The sequence below is a fragment of the Thermobia domestica genome, chromosome 4, assembly GCF_964235325.1.
Source record: "Thermobia domestica chromosome 4, izTheDome1.hap1.1, whole genome shotgun sequence".
Lineage (NCBI taxonomy): Eukaryota > Metazoa > Arthropoda > Insecta > Zygentoma > Lepismatidae > Thermobia > Thermobia domestica.
Window position 1 is genome coordinate 239417064 of NC_137457.1, and position 21729 is coordinate 239438792.

The following is a 21729-nucleotide window of genomic DNA, read 5'->3' on the forward strand; positions in this document are numbered from 1 at the left end:
ATTTCATGTTGTGCATGATTTTATTTTCTATAACAGTATTTGTTTGGACTATTGTTCAAACAGGAAACAAACATCGTTACTTGCTGTTGCAGTATTACTTTTAAAAAAATACATGGAATTTACTATAGATCATTTGGAAGTGCGGCGGCCAGTGGTAGAATATTCACCTCTTGTTGATACGGTTTCTTCATCCATTTCTAACTAGAAAAGCTTGTGGTAGACAACAAAGTGTCAGAGTTTCCTCTGCATCCCCTTTGTATTCCCTACTTGTTATTCCACCAAATATTTAAAATTCATTAACTTATATTAATCATCGATATTCTTTAAATTAACGGCAATAAGCGTAGGGCATAATAGTAACAAGTTTAATTTATGTTTTACTTCATGGCTGGCCAAATATTGGCCAGAGGAAGACCAGTAGGCCGAGGCAGAGAGAAGTAGGACAGGATAGTGTGAGTCTATTAAATGTACATCTTAAGTACAAAGTTGAAAAAACCTTCGTTCTAACATGTGCTGAAGTGAATGTGCAGTACATTGTTTTCTTGCATTACTCATAGTTCTGAAATGAGTCTCGGATGTACTGTCTCTCGTCAATGTTCACTCAGCCTGAAAGTCAAGAAACAATATGCAATAAATCAAATATTAGTAATCGCTACTGATAGATTTTAGTAGAAATAACCCTAGATTCAGATACAGATACGTGAAACTTACGATCCGTTACTCACTACTGTCATAATGAGTCGACCAGATCATTTTTAACTACATGATAAAGTGAACTGGACATTTCTACTGTAAGAGTTTGAAATCATATAGGAAAAATGCACACTATTGTACAGAGATATTAGATGATTTATCAACGATTTCTCAACGAATCACCTTTGTACAAGTAAGGAGACGTAGGTAGGTACAACATTGAAAGTGTGAGTACATAGTCTTAAAAATAGAATGCAATCATTCCAGTCACGCATGTCACACAAGTATATGATATAGTCACATGTCCTGATAAAGAGAAAGAAAGTTTCCGCATTAGAACTAATGTCGTGTACAATGAAATTTTTAAATGAGAGCATAAAAGTATCATGGAGTTTGCGGTAGCTGGTGAGCTACCTAAAAAGACAATAAATAATTAACTAAATTTGTAGAAAGTAAGTAATTATAACTTTTAGTTTAGCACGATTTTAACCTCTAACACACAACAAGCCGAAGTCTTGAGCCTACGAACAAGCTTAACCACAAAAGAAATTGTGTTTTTTCTATAATAGAACAGCTTCTTCTACATGGCTTAAATCCTTTGCACTTATAAACCATAATAAATCTTAATTCGTGTTCCTAAATCATAAGCAAATGCACTATGCAATTTATGAATATTTGAACTATTGCAGCTACTATTAATATTCTTACTATGGATAATTATGAATTGATTACAATATATATTTATAAATTTCGTTGTGAGATAAGATATTGCGGGTTATAACGTTTCTATCTTCAGTTTCGAGTCATGGGTAATTTATGCTGTGTATGAGAGAAAAATGTTCAGGACTATTTAATAAAAAAATACAGTGACTCGTATATGACTGGTAGCTCAGCCCATTTTCTGAGAAGGTTCGTAGTTTTTAACATAGTACAGGTTATTTTAGGTTATATTACAGAAGATGGCTTCCTATTCGATGTAAAGTTGAATTTTCACTCCATTCAGATAATTAATACTTTCTTCGACCAGAGTATGTACTTCTTTATTGAAAATTATAATATTTCGGAACAATTTCCATAACGTAACGTTATCTTCCTCGGACGATACCGACAACTCCTGTGTCGATTTAGATACTTCATACCAGATCCAATGTAATCAGAAGTGATAATAGTATACCAGAAATATTTTCTGTTATTTAGTACACTCACTCAGAGAATTTAACACTTCGAGATAGTTGTTGTTTTTGACTTGGTGTCATACGGCAACCTTGGGTCCAGAACTTTTTATCTAACATGTTGCTAGATCCGCCAAACTCGGTTCATCTACAATTGAACAATGCTTCTTTGCATTACAGCTTCTCATTATTCTTTAGGAGCTCAGAAGAAAATTTTGTTCGTCGGTAGTTATGAAGTTAGGAGTTAATTTTGGCACGAAAGGAGGTGGGCGGATAAGGGCCATTTTTCGCCCATCAGACAACGGAAAAATGAAGTGTCCGATTCCGACAAGTTTGCAATGTATTTGTATACTAGAAGATATGTTGCATATGTAAAAATAATAGATACGTGATAAAGAAAATAGTAAGTCATAGAAATTAGTGCCCAAAGAGAGTCCGTTTCAGCGTTTTGCGACATTTTGGTAATGTTTGCTGTCTTTGATGGAGGCTTATAGGAAGAAGGAGTCGATGAACCAAAATAAATCTGACTCGTCATAATATATCACTGTGTAACCTTTGATATGAGTACTAACTGATTTTGGTTCAGTGTGTCCTTCTACCTATTAGAGAACAAAATGTATTGCGCGAGAGTATAGAGCGATGAATACCGTTTATACGCTGTAATGTACGAGTTCAACTGGATACTCTAGCTCTGATGTAAGTTACTGATTGTGACTGAAAATACATGCTCAGCATGTCAATAAGATATATAAAGAAAATGTATTGTTTGCGCGGATATGTGTGTAGGGCAGCAAAAATAGAGACAGCACGTTATGGAGTATTGAGAAGGCGTGTCATTTCTGAAAGTGGTATGAGTAAAAGTGCGAGCAGGAAAACCAGTCGCAGAATGGCATGAAATTTTGCAATAGATATATATATATCGAAGAATCATACATACCACGCGTCAATGAAGTACCGGTGGGAAGTCATTAATACGTTATATTGCAATACTGAGGGAAAGATGAAAAACAACGACCAACAATCGTTACCTGATGTCTCCGATCCTTACACTCACGAGCACTTAAGTGACAAAGGTATGTACTCTCTGTACATACATCATGACGATGCTTCTGTTCTCCGAGTTCAGTGGTACTGTCAATGTAAAGTAGGCGCACGGGTCGTCGGATGTTGTGGGCATGTTGCTTCCGTACTATGGTTTCTGGATTACTAGCGCCACAATTCCACCGCAGTTAAGAAACCGAGTCTAGAATATACTCATACACTACAAGATGCCGCTGCAGGATGATCCAGTGGCGATTCGGATGACAACAGAAAGCACGATGCCTAATCTGCAAACTAGCTACAAGTGTCTCCAGCTATCTGATTATTATCTATGCTTGATTATTTCCGATGTAATATATTGATCTCATAGTCGTAGTAGACTTCATTCTTCTTATTCTTGCCGTTAGTGTTCTATTTACTGTTGCTTTCTCGGATGCCAACTCATGACATTAGTGTTTACGTTCCTCATTAACACACGACTTACGTCTTTGTTTATTTTATTTTTTACCTCTCACTTATAGCGCTTTCCATCAAAATATATTTGTTTTCTTATTTTTATGAGGTATACTATTGGAAACCATGCATTTCACATCTCGGGCCTGATGGGCGAAAAATGGCCCTTATCAGCCCACCTCCTTTGATAAATTAACGAGTATGGCGACGTCAGTCATGAACCCTGGCCACAAACCACTTTGGAGTTTTCCTGCTTCTAGGTCTGCAGAATGTGTCAGTTTGCACTCCTATGATAAAATTCCTCAGAATATCGTATCTTCCGTGACTTTTATGTGGCACAAACCGACAATACACATACTCTGTGTGGTTGGACATCTCAGCATGTGTTCTGGCCGTTTACATAGTTTGCGATAGCGTAAGCATGTGACCCTAATCAAACTTAAACTTGTATTTTTTAGATTCATCTCCCACAAGGCATAAAGTTTGAGTTTCACACGTGAATCCAGTAGTCATGGAATATTTAAACAACTTTCAAAATCATTGATCTTTAACAGAAGAAATATATATTGAATTTTATTTCGTACAGCCTTTTATGTAATTGCACCTTCGAAAGCTTTAAATGGAGGTAAATTCCATTAAGTGTGTTGTATAATAAAGCTTGTTTAGCAAACTAAGGAAACTCATGATTGGTATAAAAGTAAGACAAGTAACCCCTTACTTATATTTAACTCACTACTAAACCATTGTATTCATCAAATAAAGAATACATGTTACACCTAAAACAATATAGAAACAGCTTACGAAAAAAATGAAATGAAATCTTTAAGTTTTACATTCCGCGGTTATGCCGGTTAGCCTAAAGAGACGGTGATGATGAGAGATGAGTGAAATGGTGGAATGAAGAAAGTGGGAAGAAACAGGAGATGCTCTGAGAAAACCCAGAAGCACTGTGTTTGTCCACCACAAAGTCCACACGGCGCGAGCTGGTATCGTACCAAGAACCCCAAGCACCGGAGGTTAACGCCAAACAGCTTACAAGAACTTGATTTGTTGTAAGTAAACTTTCATGTGTAAAATGTTTGCGATCTTGTAGAATTTACGCCTTTGGCTCGCGAGTTATAAACGGTTAAATATTTAGTGTTATTTCCAAAATAAAAACTCATATTTATGGAAATCATACGATGGGGATTTAAATCAAGTTAAATTAAATCTTCCAGTTTAACGTCAGCGTTTCTGCACTTCAGGTTAAGGGGGAAAGATGATGAAATCAAATGAATTATGATGAAACCATTAATGTAATGCGAATATGAGAGAAAGAGAGGGTATCCGAGTAAACCCATCATGTATGTTGTTCCCAAACTTACATCCTTGTGGATAGAACCAGAAACCCCATGAACCAGTAGACAGGTTGATCCGTATCGAATTAAGCAGAAAGGTACATCTTCATCTGCTGAACAACGGTATCAAACATGTTGTGTAAACTTGTTGTTTTTGAGTTATAGGTGATAAAATTTTGATTCATATTTTCGAAGCAAAATTTCATAAACCAAACTTCTCTGATCGGTATCCCTCACAACTTAGGGGCAGCAAGCGATAAACACGGGGAAGTTTTCTACCAACAGATCTTACAAATAGAGCAACGGTGCCAATGGAAATGAGCTCCTGTTACGATAAGGAGCTGCTGTTGGTTTCTTCTGAGAGAGACCAAACAAGAGTAGAAGAGACGACCCATGTTTACTAAAACGAAAAGTTCAAAGTACATGTCACAGCAAAAGGTTGTACACATTACACCAATATATCGGTATTTGGTGTGTTCTTCAGTGGGCTTCATGCATACCCATTCTTCTGATGGCACCCAAATGGTAGATTTGTTTGTGCTACTGCTGCATTTTTGTTTAGTTACTAGTGTGCCATGAGCTTTCTTATTTTTATAACGTTTTTAACAAAACGTATTTACAGATAACAATGGCAGTGCAAATCCTTTTTAACAGCGGTGTGTATTTCTATAGCCTCCATCTCTTTGTGTATATGCGTATGTGTTCCTTCACATTCTTGCATTATTTGCTATTGCTATTATTTCCTTAACCTGTACTATGATTATGCCTTCACTCTAGACAAAACTTTATATTCTATTGGAATATACACTATGTTAGATGTATGTCATCTTATTTTCGAACACCCTGTAGCAACAAAATGTGACGTAATGCAACATTTGTTACTACATTGGCGGATTCAGGAGGTCGAAATTAGCTAAGATCACTCATCAGTGTAACTTATACCGAACAAAAGTTAAAAGTTGTTGGATAGTTTAATTTTATTATCGGCTGGTTTGATAACGAGATCATTCTTTATTTCGTTCATGGTAGGAAGATTGAATCGTACTTGTATTCACCTTCGGTCTCTCTGTTCACTTGAGTTCAATGTGAACCTGCGTGCTATGTAATGAAGGGGAAGGGTGGGAGGAGTAAGCATGCTGTAGCTTTTACCGAAAGTACTCTACTACTGAGTAGATATATACACTACAAGATAAATTAACAAATGTAATTTTTATTATATTGTTTTAGGTCATATGAATATAAAACGCTTATACACGAAATACGACAAAAATATGGTGAGTACTTTCAATATAAACAAAGTAAAAAAACTAACATGAAATTTGATTTAATTTCCCCTAAAGTACTGTCCTTGGCTAGCAATGTTGAATCGATGATTGGAAGCATTTATACAAGGTTACTTTTGGAACGGCGTTTAGCAGCTTACGTTATTGCTTAGTGATCAACATAAAAATTGGTAATTGCTTAATTCTGTTACTACCGATTTAAATATTGCCTCTGTATTCGAATTCGATTATTAACTTTTGTATCTCTAAGTACTGAACATATTTAGTGGTGATCCATCAAGTTATCCTTGATATGTTATAATCTTGCGGATGGAAGAACTCACTTAGATGGTAAATAATAATTGGGCATTTGATAAACCAATATTTGCAAGAAGATTTATTTTTAATTGTAACGCTAGTACTTTCGCCAACAAAATGAAAGTAATTCCTTGTTTATATTCTAATGAATATTCAAAAAATCCTGATGGGGGAAAGGTTATCTGTGGCAGGAATGAAATTTTCTTCCTCAAGGGAGCACACATTTTCATTAGTGGGAAATCCCTCTGTCCTAGCATTTTCCCGTCAGTACCCACAATACCCATTTTAGTAACAATTTAGTAGTAAGTATGTGCTTTATAAAAAGAAGAAAGATATAATGCTAAGATGATTCATTTTATTAGCATAAGGGGAATCATCGGGTACAAATGGCAACCAGTTAGTGACATTATAAGGCCTGACTTCTGCCGCAGAAAGAAAGAAAGAAGGAAATGAATCAGAACTTTAAACTAAGAACAGCAGAAAAATTAAAAATAATACGAGTAGGTAGTGAAATTTAAACTACGTTCAAAATTTTGGATACTAACGGAAAATAAGAACTATACGACTATCGAAACACAGTGTACAACTACCTTTTGGTTGTATAAATATAGAGTAACTTATTAAAACTCTATTTCTTTTTTTTTCTTAATTTTCTTTGAGTTAAAAGGTGCGTATGTTTTCCTTTCTAAACAAATGTTTCTGTATCTGTCAAGTAGTTACTCTTTTGCTCTCAAACAGGCATTGCATTAAGTCATGAAATCAGACCTGAATATTTAAAACAGAAAACTACCAGGTATGTTTGAAAGGCTTCATGAGTCTTTCTATGACTCCTCTCATTTTACTTCAAGGGCGTTTTTGATAAAATCACAATGCTAAAGAACTTATAAAAATTCAGGCCCGCAATTATATTTTAAAAGAAGTTTATAGCATGCTTTTTCGATACATTTGTTTTAAATACATTTTCAAAACATTCATGCAGTAATGCCGTACTCCTATTTACATATCGACTTTCATGCCCTCATCTAATTAGTAGAAGTTGGCTCTTACATAGACATACACTTCATTTCGAGCTTGATTATTATCCACATTCAAGAAATTTGACCTTTCGTCATCCTCAAATTGAAGACGATAGGATGATGAAACTTGTCTATAGTAATTTAACCAAGGGGTGACATTTGACCATATTCAACATTCAGTAATATTAGTCTTAACAAAATCCAACGTTTTAAACGGTAACTTGCTGTAGAATCATATGGTTGATTATACTGCTTGAAGCTAAATATAGACGTTAGCTAGCTTTTACTTTTAGATTACAATGCTTGGCTTTTACAATTCCATTACGCAATCAATATCTACAGATTTGATATCCTCAAAAGGCAACATTATTCAAGTATTTTTCAATTAGTTATTTGCTTAGCCAGAATTATAATTTTTTTCTCTTGCACATTACATCGAATAAAATGTAAATCTATTACTATTGTGGATTAGTCGGTATATATAATCTTAAGTAATCACATCTATGTTCCAAAAAGACAAATGCTCTACACCATAAATACATATTTTATTTATCAAGATAATACAAGTTCTACTAGTACTTCTATTTAATATTTAGAGTTTTCTATTTTCACTATAACATTATATTGCTAAGTTCATAATGAATTTGGTCATGTTTTAACCTTTCACTACTAGTGCTCCCGGCAGGAAACATGATATTCATAATAAAAATTGTAATGAATGGTTTTGGACTGGAAAATAAAGATTCGTACTTTGCTTCAGAGTATGGAATATGTAGTTATAATATCGTTTTCTTGTTAGCTTCATCGAATAAAATACTCTGTCCCCTAGAGGAGACATAAGCAAAAAAAAAAAAAAAAAGGTCGTTACAGATTATATTGAACAATACATGCATTTTCCCGCCTACTGTCTGAGAAATGGATATATATATATATTGATCACCAGTTGAATTACAGACATGTACCAAACACCGGGTAGTACCTCTTTTCGCTGTGATAACGGCTGTTGCCCGCCACGGCAGGGACTCCACGAGGCACCTGAAGTATTGTCGAGCCCCATAGAGCCCGCAAGTCGGTCTGAAGAGGGTCCGCAGCCCGAAGGTGTCGTTCCATGGCGTCCCAGATATGTCCGATAGTATTGAGGTCCGGCGACCATGATGACAAGGGAAGTGTTACCAAATCAGAGGTGTGATCACCAAACCAGTCTGCTGCTATCGTAGAACGGTGGGCCAGCGCATTGTACTGCTGAAAGATAAAGTCACCATCCAGATGTTGCAGCCAAGTAAATGACACATCATCCAGAAGATACCATTAGTGTGCACCTGTGAGCGACTGTGTAACTCGTGTTAGGATATCCATTTCAGTCCACTTAAACGTGTCCCAGATGAGAATACCACCACCACTGGCCTACACAGTTCCTTGCTGGCACGATAGATCCATTGTACTCATGCATCGGCGTGTACCAATGTCAAACATGTATCATTTGTGCAGGCAAACTTTTTTGACATTTCCACCTTCCAGTGGCGGTGTTTCCTTGCTAATGCTACACGTTATTTCATGTGTTATGTGGTTAGAAGTAGTACTGGCGTGGGTTAATAGCTTATGTACCCCATGGCAAGTAGGTGGTTGTTGATTGTGTGGTTACAATCACGGCGTTGTTGTCCTGCATTGAACTTCTCCGCGATTAGACTAACTATGGCCCGGGTGCCGCAGTCACTTCCGTAATCGTTAGTACTCTAAATGGGAATCTAAATTACCATAAGTATATGAAAACTACGAATATTAATTTCTTATACATATTATATTTGTTTTGTCTTATCGAAAGAATAGACAGTTTTTTATAATGTTATAAATAGAATACGAATCTTTGTTGAAAAACAAGTAGCCTTTACTATGTATTGAATTATAGTAATCAAATAGAATTTCGTAATATCTGTCAGGGTTTCACATCTATAACAGCACTGTTTCGATAATTATTCCCGTGTAACAGTCGGGTCAAGCCCTAGGAAAAAGAACTCCTTTCCTTTATATATACTTTTAAAATTTACTTTTAGTTTATCACTCACCGTTTTTCCTTACAGTACGTCTCCACAGGCTGATGTATCTTGGTATTGTCAGAAACCAAATGCATAATACCATACCGATTTCTGTACAACTTGCAACTCGCTGCGTATGTCTTGCTTCGGAGAACTGACCTTGGGTTTGCTAACCTGCACAGTGCACCATTGCAGTAGGGATGTTGTCCTTGCACCTTTGTTGTGTCCTGATGACGTTTGTTTACAATTTCAGTACTCTATAGATTTGTTATTAAGTGGTTTCTGGTAACATTTTGACGAATTATTACTTGAGAGAAAAGACTTCACCCTTCAATATTTCATGATTATCACTAACAATTTGTAAAGCTGCAAGAACGTCATACAAATATAAAGACATGATACTACAACACTTTCTGAAAGTTCTTATTTACATTTTGGGTTTAGGAGTCACTAATTGTTTTGTTTCTTGTATCATCTTCAGTACACGTCTATATTAATTAGTTATCGCTGCTTAAAACTTCAGTTACTTCTAATGTTTTCACAATAGTTGAGGTCACTACAGTGTTATCATCCCTCTCCATGATGCAACATTATCTTCCTGCGATAAGCGCATGGATCTTCAGCCAGTCATGATGGCTTTTAATAATGCGTCTTATTTATTACCTTTATTTCTATTGAATACTAAGTAATTAGATTTAATGCTTGTCTAAGAATCCTTTGTAAATAATCATTCGGAAAAAGTGTGGTATTATAAGTTTCCTTTATGATACTACCTGAAATATGTAATAGCCTCACGCAGTGCCATTTACATATTAATATATTTGAGCTAGATTGGCAACATTTTTTCATTGCTGTGCGATATGCTACTTTGTCATTATTTGGATGGGTCGAATTTTAAACTTATGTATCCATCAGGGACGTTCAATAAATTTTACTCAAATGATCATAATATTGTTATTTGTTACAATATGATGATGAAATTTTAGATGAATATTCTTTCACCCTTCGGATATATGACAATGCTACTTACAGCGTCCATCTGCTGTAACACATTTCGTCCAGCGTTCTTTGCGTACTTGGTTTGCACTTTTGTAAAATTCAGTTGGCTGGCTTTTGCACTATTGTTTTACACAAGAAATGATAACCTTTTCAATGTCGAATATTTTTTTCCTCGCAGGAAGGCCATCAGAAGACTAAACAGGAAGAAATCTGTAGAAGTCAAGTCCAGACTAGGGACGACATCTTATCGTAATTTCATGATTATCCCCTGTGAGATCATGGCTGTGTAAGATTTCACATTGTCATGATGGAGTTTAATGACCACACCATCAAGCTTTGATCTCTCGGTGTGGATAACACGTCGTACAGATTTCGTGACAAACAATTAGGTCCTTTGGTAATTGTGGAGTTTTGTTCCAAGAAGTTTATGAACATGGCAGCACAGATTCTAGAATCAGGAGGCCATAGTTTTCTGGCCTGATATGAGAAGTTCAAGGTTCTTAAACTGATGCTGTTAACTCTGAATACTGGCTAGCAAATGTGTAATTTTCATAGGCAACTTCCTATGAATTGACGTGGCTGATTTATCGCCGACTTTTAACAGTGATTTTATTACAAACCGTTGATGGATTTCCGTAGGTACGTCCGTGTGCATTGTGGTTTATAAGTGTACAAAGGGAAAGAATCATTACCATTTTGAATATAAAGGATTGAAGATTGTTCATCTAAAATTTCATCATCATATTGCCACAAATAAAATTTGATTTGATTTGATTTTTAGTTTAGCGTCAATTCAGCAGCGAGGCTATATGACACGTGAACTACAAAAACAACCACATGAAACCCCACCATGTATCGAACACAGACCTTCAATAGAAATAAAATTATTATAACAATATATGCAAGTATATCAATACGCCTCATCATTTATGGTACCCTCGAAGAAGAAGGACCCAATCATATGGTGCACTAACAAATCACATTACACACCAACCCTGGTAAATTACACCAGTGTCCGCATGAGGGTGAAAACCTTCAGGATTCCAGTATAAACAATTGCGGCATTTCACATTACTCTTAAATTTGAATTGAGCCTTGTCAGTTCACACAAACGTCGCATGTGCTGAAATGTTCGCAGTACTTCAACTTTCGATCTAGGTCGTTATTATTCATTCATCACGTGTATCATTATAGGGATGTACACTTTCCACTATGACCATTTGCGCAGAGTTCGTGCTTTAGTTGGGTAACTCACTCCACTGTTCTTAGTCGGCGGATCTTTCCTTGGCTCATTGTTAACTGTCCCGTCGGATTGGAATTTATCGTAAATGCTGGCGCTTGTTCGACACGTTGGCGGCGGTGTTCCAAAACCCCTCTGCCAATGCCGTTGTACCTCATAAGTGTTCTTGTACTTCCAGTACCTTGTCTGCACTGGTTGCATTCAACAAACAATTCGCGAACCTCTCCCATTGTTCCTATTCGGCTGTCTTATTCTGCATTGGCACATATGAGTGTTTTTTTCATCACCAACTACCAGCACATGCGAGACACGAAATGTCAGGTCCGCCTATCCACTGATGGCTCATCCTTTCTTTGAAATCATCCGCAAAATGTACGGTCAAATTACAAAAAACATTAGGACTAATATCGTTAAAGGTATGCTATTTCAATAATGATTTGGAAGTTAGGCAGTAGTCAATAGTAACTTAGTACTTCACTGTTTAGGAACAATCTTACATGATATGTATGTATAAATTTAAAAATTTCTATAGAAGTCTATAATGATTTTTTGTGTATAATCTATTTGGTGTTAAACTCAGAAAATCGTGAGGGAGCAAGCTGACCCTACTCTATTTAAAAATATATTCTGAGAATTCCATACAGGGAATATCTGACGTTTATGAAAAATAATGAATTTGATAAAAAAAAAGAGTACTGGTTATCTGAAATTTAAAAAATTCCAAATATTTTGCAATGGAGATGGTTACTACTATAAATCCATTTCCTCATAATTCCTGTTGGCTGTATTTTGGATGACATTTGTAAATTTCAACTTCCTACATTTCTACGGTGTAGAGAATTTTCGAATTCTTTTCTTAAATATTTCAGTTTTTAAGTATCAAATCCTGTAGATATTGAGATAAAAACGTTTCAAATATTTTAAATTTGCTAAATTCCTACAGAAGTACATTGCTGAAAATACAAAAGCCTAGTTAAATTATCTAGAGGGTTGAACGAATGAAAACAAAACATTATATTGGCTCTGTAGATGTAAGTGGTAATAATTAAAAAATCTATTTAAACGTATGTAAGCAATATATGTAATAAAAAGCGGTCAATGGTAGTGAAATTATCAATTAAGCTATACTTTACGCATTGTCGAACAGAAGTAGTTTACAAATCACTACCCATTCAAACATTATATTTGCTAGTAACTTGAATGGTGACAATGGACTGTTTGATTGTCCATTGACTGAATCTGCTGTCACGAAAGATTTCAGTGAGGGTAAGTAGTGTCAGTATCATAAATATCACATCTCTGTATAAGTTTTCATACAAATGAGACAAACTATGAAATCAAGATTACTAAGAAATATAAGAGTAGGATTTGAATGACTGAAAAAGCTGTTTGTGTAATGAACCATTAACTATAGAAACTACAATAAACAATAGATTGTTATGAAAATACATTAAAACATAAACAAAATTATTCTGGATCAATAGTATAGTGCGGAATATGAAGGAACTTCATATCTTTGATTCATATGTGTTTTTCTTCACAAATGAAACGGAAGTACTAAAATTATATCTTTACTAGGAATAAAAGTATCAACTCTATATTGATTCATGTCCATATAGTGGAAAGTCTTACAAATTTGAAATAGAAAATTTATTTATTTTAGCTTTACAGATTGCTATGATTCCAATTAAGGAGCGAAACGCTCAAGAAGTAAACAGTATACAGATAACCAAAGACGAATTAGTTAAAACAAAGATCGATCTAGACTTGAAAAGGACGTAACTAACACATTTGGTAATGAATCCACTTTGTATTCAAGCAAAAGGATCCTTCTTAGAATTCAAAATAACCAGGAAAGACACCAAAAGTGCCAAATGCTACATATTAAACTTCTAGAAGTCCATTCACCATGGTTGCGGATTTAACTTGTGTGTTGTCGAAAACAATGCAGAAACAACGGGTAGTAGTGTACTCTTTGTTTTCAATGACCTGTAATTGACCAAGTTCCATGAAAGACGCATGCCGGTTTGACACCAAAAAGAAATATATCTGGAATAGCAAAGATGTGCTTAAATTATTTTAGTCCTGATTTAGGGAAAGCACATGAAAGCTTTTAACCTTATACGAAAATCAGTGTTACACCACTTTGATTCTTTAAATGTGTTTTCAAAGTAGTTGAAAGAAGTTATAATATAAGTTTAGGACATAACTTTAGTGCTTTGAGACAATGAGAATAAGTTTGAAATCGTTTTCAAATATTAATGTGCACTTATACATAATAATTTTAACAATTAAGATATTGCATCAAATGAAACAGAAAACCAAAGATTTCAGGAGGCGTGTTACTGTTTCAAAGTAATTTTTAGGATCAAAAGAAGAATGCAATGATGAACACGCAGAAAATAGGAAAATAAAGTAATTAAAGGAGATTGTGATTGAAACAATGCTAAAATCATGTCCATCTCTGAATGCAGTACGATAAGATAATAGCGACTACTGTTTCCAAATAATGTTGAATATGAAGAATCTGTACATCAATATTCCATCATTATACGTTAATCGCACTTCAGCTTGCATCACATTTCAATTAACGATTGGTATACTGAGATTAATTTGTCTTATTCCATTGAAAATCTAGCGTTAAAACGTTATCTCATAATTTTAGAGTAATCTTCGCTAAGCACCTATTTGTAGCTTTCCAGGTTATATTATTACTTTCTTGAAATACAATATACAATACGTTCTTGGGTTTTGCCTAATATTAATTTGGCCAAAACATGCTAAGTATAAAATGTTATACTGTCATTTTATATAATTTAGTATTCCAATCTTATAAGATTCACCGCAATTATTTATAGTGTAACATGCTACATAACGAATACCTAATCTGATTGTTTACCTCCTTTTCTACTTCTTCTTCTTCTATTTCTTCTTCATATTATTTTTGTTGCTGGTAAACTGTGGACCTAATCGAAGAAAATTGTAACTTCGTGCTTCTAATAAAATACATGGGATACTAACATAATTATGTTCAAATAATAAAATGTAGAATGATAGTTTAGATTTATTTATAAGTAATGATAATTATGATGCAAATAATAAAAAGAAATTTACATACCAATTTTTCCTAGGAAGTATGTAAACACATTAGAATTTATATTATACACAACTACATGACGAAATTATACAATAATATTGAAATAGTATAATTTTTAAATACAATCAGTTCGAATCATTATCTTTAAATTATGTATGTTCACTTGTAATGTGAAACCAATTAGCCTTCGCGATTTACTTTAAATTTGACTTGATCTCTAAGCTTAATAATTAGAATAGAATATGTATGAAACATTGTTGAACGTTTAGTTTCCTGTTTACTTATAAGTTTTATCACTGTTTTATTGTCAATGCACTTGATTATATCCGTGTGAAGAATATGCATTCTTGTTGGATAATTCCTCAAAACAAATGAGCTAAATTGCATTTTGAAATAAATGTATATTGTGTTTATTACATAAATGACTGTTTTCATTTCATCACCAATTTTTACTGCTCGTAAAATCTCTCAACCATAAAGACAAGTCGTTGTTAGTTAATCAGTTACGGAATTGTTCTCCTTTAATAGCTAATTTCCCTGAAGCAGAAATGAAAATTTCATTTTGAACGGTTCAAACCTTACGATATTATACGACCCACATTGTATACTTCATGATGGCGTTTCAAAATTGAACGATAAAAATATATCAAGGTTTTCTATTACTGTATAGAGTCCTTCACACGTTATACTATAAATGCATTCAACATTACTCTCTGTAAATACATTTATAATGATTTTGCGACTTTTCTACTAACATCATCACAGTAACATAATCTTAACCAACTACGTGTATTGAAATGTTTATCTTTTTATATGATATGGAACTTTTTTAATAGTAATTTTCATTTCTTTAAACTGTTTTCCCAGTATCATAATACTTATTTTAATTAAGTTTAATATTGTGGTTTAATATGCAAAATGCATCTTGTAACGTAAGGATTTAAAGTAATAAATTATCATTTTTAGACAAAAATAGTTCGTAATTTAAAAATAATGGGCATCTTGAAATGTTAACATTTGAAGTATAAGTGTGATAGTTTAGGTATATACTCCGTATTTCTATAAATCTTTCTCTAAATTTATAACCAATATTTATTTGTTCTTTTCATTACACACTAATTGTTTATACATATGATACATCAAGTATTATATGTATTTTAGAGTAACATTTTACTATGTACTTCTTACAATAACATGCTGAATTAATTTAAAAATATATGATTTGTCTTTTCCCCTGATCTAGTTCCTACCTTGCGCACCTTTGGTATAAGGCATCTCGCACCCATTTATCTATGGAAGCGCACAATGGATGTATTAACGGTGACTCGTACTCCACCTTAAATTGTAGGCTCTCATTTCATAGTATCGGTCCTGGCGGGGAACGATTAGCATTAACAAACATAAAAAAATGCTCTTACACTTGGTATTTAAATAGCTGTGCTTAAAATGATGTACAACGAGTTGAGATTTTTGGTTATAATGTAAATTACCCAATTTTGCAAGTTTGAGAGTTGCTTAAAATTTCAGCAAAAAAGACAATATCTACCGTGATAGCCCAGTTTCGTGTTTAAAATAATAAAGACTACACATACTATTAGATATAAATTGTCTAAATATGTTATACGTCGGTTGGCAGTACCGAGGTTACGGGGCAAGGAAAGCACAATTTAATGTGGAGTCCGATTCATCACTCCTGACATCCATTGATTGCGGTATTACTTCGTGTAATCACAAAGCTTAGAATGTTAACTTACGTAATAACAAACTCAAGAAATTGCCACACTTTGGTGAGAGCAACTTGTTAAGTTGATTAGCTAATTATGCAGTTTTAAAGTATCTTTTCAGCATTACGACTATATGTGACTTGACGTAATGAGTATAGTAAGGAAGAAATTTTTAATTGAATATTTTACGGACTCAAAACAATGTTTAAGATAACATAAAATCACTTATTACGAGTTTATCTACTTAGAGGAACTAGAATTGTTGTAAGATACGAATGTTGGCAAGTACTTACAAACAATAGAAGAAAATATTAAACAATATTAATCTATAATTCCCTTGGTTTGAAGGTTTGAAATAAGAGGCTGTAGCTGTGTGATTACAAAATAATGTTCTAATATAATTCAATCAGCGTAGTGGGAATATGTATATATTGTTTATTCGAAGGTTAAGTGTTATAATACTATGGGTGAATTATTCAGTTATAATTCACATTTTAGCAAGGTGTATTGGATACAGATTATTATTTAGTATTACACTTCATGTAGGAAAAATATACCTTATTAAACAAAGAAAGCAGGAAATCATATTTCAAACATGACTTAGCAGAAATTGCATGAATGTACCTTCATTTGATAGTAAATAAACTAAGTTGAATATCTAAGTTTCTTGTCAAACAGATAGAAATTCAAAGAAATTGGGAAACATAATCCTATCAGATGTTTTGGTTGGAGGTGTTTAAAACAAATTCTTAAATATAAATGAAAATAAATTATAAATATAATCCTAATTTCTTGTGCTTAGATGAAAAAATATAGGGGTAAAGGGGGATGTCCATTTTTACTAATTTTTCAGGAAACGATTTTTAAAGTTCAAGACATTTTATTTCTTAAACTAATTGTGGAAAATGCTTCAAATTTGTTTTACAAGTTTGCCATTGTATTGAAAACCAGCCTACAAAATCTTATGCACAAAGAATAATTTTGTAAGGAAAAGAATACAAAAACCGACATGAGGTTCGTTTGCACTGCGAAAAAACGGGTCTATTGAAGACAAAACAACGAAAAAACAGATCGTTTCTCTAAATTGTAAACAATATTATTAAAAATAAATTGTTTTTTTCTTTGACGTTTTTATTCTCCAGTACACCGCTAATTACTTCTTTAGTAGTTCCATACAGAAGTTTTGAGCTCTGGAATATATAAGACCTTCAAAGCTTGGATATCCTGCCATTTTTCTTCCGAGTTAGCAAACCTCTCTCTAAAATAAAGGAAAAGATTTTGTAAAAGACACCAATAATTATCTAGTTGATCATAGCATCTTATTCAAACTCTTCTCAACTAATTAAACCTAGCACTTTGTTGTACAACGAAAAATTCGGAAATGTACTTTCATCCTCGAATCAGTATCAAGTATAGGAGAGTAAGCTAAGAAAAACAAGTGGGGTACAAAGGTTCATTGACTTTATTGACCTAATAGTGAAGGTCTCAATAGTGATTATCTGATATTGTTTACAGAAATGTGCAGTTGTTTAAGCAAGTTTGACCACATTAGAATGTTAAAAAGCAGGTTCTGGGGCAATAGTAATATTTTTTTTTAACTTTTTGATATATTGAATGAACCTTCTCAGCGTTCTCTTCAAGATGGCATGGAAATCTAAATTTGCCCAAAAGTGGACATCCACCATCTTTCCTCTAGACCCTTTATATGTAATTGCATTATGCAACACATTATAAGAAAATAGTAGTATGTGACAATAAAAAACAGAGACATGTTTGTTTATTGAAAAAAAAACACCAATCAGCTACTAAGCAGAGTGTTGTCAATTATCAACAAACTAAACTAACTAACTCTATGGCTTATGAAACCCGGAGGATCAATGCCGAGTTCACAAAAGCTTTCCACTAACTTCTATCCTTAGCTAACTGCATCAAGTTTCTACATTGTATTCCAATCTCTGCGAGATCCATCTTAATATTGTCCTCCCATCTGCGCCTAGGTCTTCCTAATGGTCGTTTTCCGGTTGGTCTTCCAGTCAAGACTTTGAAAGCGTTTCTACTTTCTTCCATTCTAGCTACATGACCTGCCCACCTAAGCCTCCTAGACTTGACGACCCTAACAATGTTGGGTAAACCGTATAAATTATGTAGTTCCTCTTTATGAAGTTTCCGCCATTCCCCATTCCCGTTCCTCTTGGGTCCGAATATTCGTCTCAGGATCTTGTTCTCAAATACTTTCAGTCTATGTTCTTCCCTCAGAGTAAGTGACCACGTTTCGCATCCATACAGAACAACAGGCGTGATTATTGTTCTGTATATTTCAAGCTTCAAATTCCTCGACAGAATTCGCGACGACAAGAGATTTTGAACCGGATAGTAACACGAATTCCCTGCTTTTAGTCGACATTTAATTTCTCCGTGAATATGATTTTCCTCTGTTAATATTGATCCTAGATACTTGAAACTATCAACTTTATCAAAAGTATTATTTAATATTTTAACGCATTAAATAACAAACTCCTAACCGAATTAAGTAACTATTAAACTATACCATGGTACAGTGCTGGGCAAATAATTTGTTAAGACAATTCAATATTAGATTTGATAAAGAATTGATTCACTTTGAGATAATAATCACCATATAACGTTCCCCTGCATTGTTACGGACAATTACATTTGTTAAAGAACTCCCATAGAAACTTTTCTTTGGACAACGGAAAGTCGAAAAGAACATTTCTTTTCCTTCCTCTTACCATTATGCGGAGCCTAATAGGCTGTAGATGCCATTTCAAATATTGCTTTCCACAAAAACGCATTTTTATTTGTTCTCTCAAGATTATGAGAAATGCAATTTAAATCTCCCAAGGAGACTGTTTTTGAATAAAGTTTACAATAGTAAGAAATATGCAAGTATAAGGTAAAATAAACATATAAGGTAAGATAAAGATAATGGTATAAGATAAGATAAACACACGGTAATGTGGTTTATAGTGAAGGAAGAGAACGAACCAATATCCTATGAAAAAATGTATATCCCATATTATTCACTACAGGAACTTTATACTACAATCCTGAATTGGAATAAGATTTTGGAGATATTTCTGACTGTTTTTAAATATTAATGCACGATATATTGAAATCTTGTAATATGTCATTTTGGAGACTTTCATAAGCTCCTTTTCCTTCCATTAATCATTGTGGAAATACTTTTAAAATGTAATGTTTACTTCAAGTTTTAGGTTCGTCTGCAAATTACATGCACGCTTACTACATATCTTGGCTTCATACAAGAGGCAATGCAGCCACTAATAGCTGTTATCCTAGTGATGGACAGTGGGAAGGAATTTTAAAAATGGGCATATTCCCGGATTTTTTCCCCTGGCCAATACATTCCCGGGAAGAAATTTATTTCCATTTCTTTACTTTATCTTTCAAATTATAAGAACCGTATGACTAATTACATTATTTTACTATATTATGGTTTACTTCTAGATTTTAAAGAATTTGGAGGTTAAGAAATTTAAAATTCTTTTTACTGTACTTTATATAACTAATAATATGGGTTTTAAAGTTCCATTTCCATTTACACTAAAAAGTACAGTAATTTTTTAGTATTGGGGGCCCAAAACTAGCAAAAAGTAGGACGATTTACGGAACAAAGGAGTTGATAGTTGTGTTCAAGTAGTCAAGAAAGTATCGAACACATTTTTTAGGGCAGTAGGGGATTTGTGCAAATCGTAAAGGTAAGTAGAAGTGATTTACGTGAGAAAAGAAAGTGAATTGTTCGTAACAAAGATACGAAACAACGTGCCCTGCGGGGTTCTAACCCGCCTTCACTCACTGACGCTCGGCAATGCTGACTGAATTTAGTGTTGGTAACGTAATTTAACGTATGAAACCATTAAACAACCGCATTGGAATAGAATATCGCAAAAAGTAGGAGCAAATCTGGTCCACCAAAGCTAAAAAATACCCAAAAGTAACAAAGTGCTAATTTACAAATAATGGGAAGGAACCATTTTGTAAAGTAATGTAGAATTACGTAAAAATAGAAACGAAGTACTATTAATAAACCCTGAACCACCGTTAGTAATAGACGTTGGTCTGTCTCCTCTCTCTGACTCTAATTTCTGAAGAGATAGTCGGACTTCTCTTACATGTGAATTAATGCATTAAATTTCAAGAAATGGGCAGGAAGAAATGTCGTGTGTGGCAATATTACATGCAAAATTATAAAGATAAGAAAGTATCTTGCAAATATTGTGAACATACATATTTATGCGCAGATGTTAACAAAATGGTGGGACATGTGTTTTCTGGCAGTTACCCGACCTAATTTGTTTACAACATTTAAAACTGTAATATGTTTATATCAGTAGTAGAGTCAAATTTAGAAAATCCACTTACATGTAAATTTAAACTTGTTAGCGGTTTAAAAGTATTTGGACTTACTATAAAATTTTTAAACATATTTACTTTCATAGAACATCTTGTAAATGAATCTCCATTTATGCGTACTCTCTAAATATAATAAAATATTAATAAAATAAGATAACATCGTTCAGAATATACATTTTAAAGGCTCTTTGAGGACAGCAATAATGATATACTGTGATGTAAAAACGAATTTAACTTTGAAATCTTAATATAGTAGTAGAATGCAATTTTATTTGTGATTGTATATAAATTCCCGGTAAATTCCCATTTTGGTGAATCTTCCCGGGAATATTCCCAGGAAATATTTCCCAAAAATATCTTCCCGGCAATTTACCCATCACTATGTTATCCTTCACTGCAAATTATGATATTGACAATTAGTATGAAATATCACACAACATAATGTGTGTCTTTCGACTAGATTTCATGCAAGCTGTAACTCTTCAATGTCTCGAAGTTTGTATATTAATCTTACAACCTAAAATATTGTTTTATAAGTGTAATAATCTAATCCATTGTAAGTAAACAGATTCGAAGTTTCTACTAAGAAAACCGGTAGAATGTGTATGGTAGATTACGTCTCCTCGACACAAATGATTACATCACACCTTGCACCGTGCACAAAAGTAAGATTAAAAACAAAGTCTTTTCGCGGGATCAGCAGATAAGCAATTAATAATATGCCACTTTATAATAAAGGTAATTCAATGTTAATTTGGAAGTATCAACTGAAATGATTAAAGCAAGTATAACACAAAACACGCATTCAAATTATTTTTTATTGTTCGGTAAACATTATTAACTTCACAGTCATTTAAAAATAATTGCTTGTATTTCTGGTTTCAATGAATAAAGTAATTTGATTTAAAAGAAAAAGAATTCCTTTCCTAAGCTCGAAAGGGAAACACTA

At 33.7% G+C, this 21729-nt stretch overlaps 1 long non-coding RNA gene across 1 annotated transcript in view; it reads right to left on the reverse strand.

The window, feature by feature from the left end:
- Window positions 1-14856, reverse strand: part of LOC145683469 (uncharacterized) — a 47002-nt gene extending 32146 nt beyond the window's left edge. Inside the window, exon 1 of the long non-coding RNA XR_014131114.1 lies at window positions 14683-14856. This is a non-coding gene — a long non-coding RNA (uncharacterized LOC145683469). The remainder of the gene's footprint in view (window positions 1-14682) is intronic.
- Between the last annotated feature and the right edge of the window lie 6873 nt (window positions 14857-21729).